Source organism: Schistocerca serialis, chromosome 2 (genome assembly GCF_023864345.2).
Source record: "Schistocerca serialis cubense isolate TAMUIC-IGC-003099 chromosome 2, iqSchSeri2.2, whole genome shotgun sequence".
Taxonomy (NCBI): Eukaryota; Metazoa; Arthropoda; class Insecta; order Orthoptera; family Acrididae; genus Schistocerca; species Schistocerca serialis.
The window spans coordinates 1,111,502,289-1,111,504,674 of NC_064639.1; the positions used below are offsets into that span (position 1 = coordinate 1,111,502,289).

Below are 2,386 nucleotides of genomic sequence, written 5' to 3' on the forward strand. Positions count from 1 at the left end.
GGAGTAGCCGTCAAGTGCAATCCTAGTTTGCAGAGCCTAAAATGGTCCTGATACAACAATATAAATATATAATGGTGGGAAATGAACAAAACACACGGTATGAAGTAATTTTAAACTGAGTAATAAATACGATCAACTACGTGGAGTTCACTCCATGGTGCCTTAACACATGTACTGTCGTCCTGTCGCTTCTTCTTGTCAGTGTTTTCCAATGTTCCACCCTTCGCCGCCCCTCCGAAAAACTTCCTCGTTCCTTGCCTTATCAGTCCACCTAATTTTCGAAGTCTTCTGTAGCACCACATTTCAAACACTCTGAATCACCTCTGGTCCAATTTTCCCACGGTCCATGATTCACTAACATACAATGCTGTACTCGAAAACTACAATCTCAGAAATTTATTCCTGAAATTAAGGCCTATGTTTGAGACCAGTAAATTTGTCTATGCCAAGATTGCCCTCTTTGACTGTACTAGTCTGCTTCTTATGTCGCCATTACTTCGTCCATCGCGACTTATTTTCCGTCCTAGGTAGCACTGTTCCTTAAATTCATCTACATCGATTGTCAGTTCTGATGTTATGTTTCCACCATTATCATTTCTGTTCTTTCTTATTACTTTAGGCTTTCTCCGGTTTATTCTCAATCCAAATTCTCTATTCATCAGACTATTCATTCCATACAACAGATCTTGTAATCTCAACACAGTGCGGGGTGGTCTTACATAGGGGTTCTACTGAAGTGCCTACGGTGACCAGGTGTTTGATGATTTTTATAGTACGATTGCATGGGTTTAGTTCATGAATGCAATTGGGTTTTAAGACAAACTCTTTTATGCTTTTTATCGTTAGTATTGCGGCACCTATTTGTCGTACCACACATAATACGACCTAGGTTACACGTATGTAACTTATGTATTCTGACATAGTTATGTCACATTTTCTTGTATTTTAATTTATTTTATTATTTATTTATATTAGTTAATTATTTTAAAAAAATAAAAAAATATTCTTCCACTGGACACATGATTGTATGCAGTACATTTGATTGTTGTGTTGCATGTCCTATTACAACTGTGTGGTGCGGATTTATGAATAACAGCATCTACATATGTTCATCTATCGTGCTATATTCGAGTAAAACAGTGTAAACTATTAACAACAGCATGACATAGGCTGAAGCATATTTGCTCTAATGTTACATGTGGTTTTAATGATATACAATATGTCTTTTCGAGCGACTTACATAGTTATGATACCTGTCAATTGTTAACGTATGTTTTACATTTTTTATAATAATACATTTGTTCTACTCATTGTACAGGGGCCTGAAGATGGCATCAATGTAATGCCGAAACTGGTAGCACATAAGAAGTTCATAAAATAAATTTCTACAATACATACGGCTTTTGGTAAATTACTGCGTCAAGAAATACATGCCAGCCGTTGTCCCACGGTCCATAATGGATCAACGAAGAGCTTGTAATTGTTCTCAGCGAATCTTGATATTCTTTCATACCCGAATTTTAATTCCACCATTATCCTTGTCAGCATCTTGGATGTCTGACCTGTTAAAATGATTGTGCATAGTTCTCGTATTTCTCTGCCTTTGCTGTCTTCGGAATTATGTGGACGATATTTTTCCGAAAGTCTGATGGTGCGTCGCCAGTCTCGTTTATTCTACACACTAAATTGAATAGTTATTTGTCTACAATATCCCCAAAGATGTTAAAAAAGTCCAGTGGTATGTTGCTTACTCCATGTGGTTTATTCGGTCTCAAATCTACCTGAGCCCTTTTAAATGCTGACTCTAATAAAACTGAATGCCTTATTATATGAAGGTGTGTTGTCTGTTCTTTCGGACACGCGCTCGGTGGGAGTATGAAGCGGCCGTGAGGCCTACCGATATAGTGCGTGCAGTTAGGATAACATTATGTCCGGATGGCGCAGTGGTTACCGCACCTGCCTAGCAAGCAGTAAATCCCGGGTTCGAGTCCCGGTCTGGTACACATTTTCACTCGTCGCCGCTGATTCCGTTAATGTCCTGCTACAGACGATCTCCTTCAATTTACATAAAACGAAAGGCGTATGTCTCCCATATCAACTACAATTTTTTTTATCAGGTTATCGGAGAAGTCCTTCCCCTTATAGAGCCCTTCAACGTACTCTTTCCACCTATCCGCTCTCTTCCATGCTTTTGATAGTATAACTCCAACTGAACCCGTGGTGTAGCCGCCATTAGTTTTAATTTCACCTATGGTAGTTTTGTCTTTTCTACAAGATGAGTCAGTTCTCCAGAGCATCATTTCTTTTTGAATTTCTTCACATCTTTCCTGCATCACCTTGGCTGCCCTGCACGTCCTGTTTATGTTGTTTCATTCCTGTCTTTTGC

At 38.9% G+C, this 2,386-nt stretch overlaps 1 non-coding gene across 1 annotated transcript; it reads left to right on the forward strand.

Moving 5' to 3' along the window:
* Positions 1-1,929: 1,929 nt before the first annotated feature.
* On the forward strand, positions 1,930-2,003 carry Trnaa-agc (transfer RNA alanine (anticodon AGC)). The gene has a single exon. It is a non-coding gene; the product is annotated as a tRNA-Ala (tRNA).
* Positions 2,004-2,386: the final 383 nt, after the last annotated feature.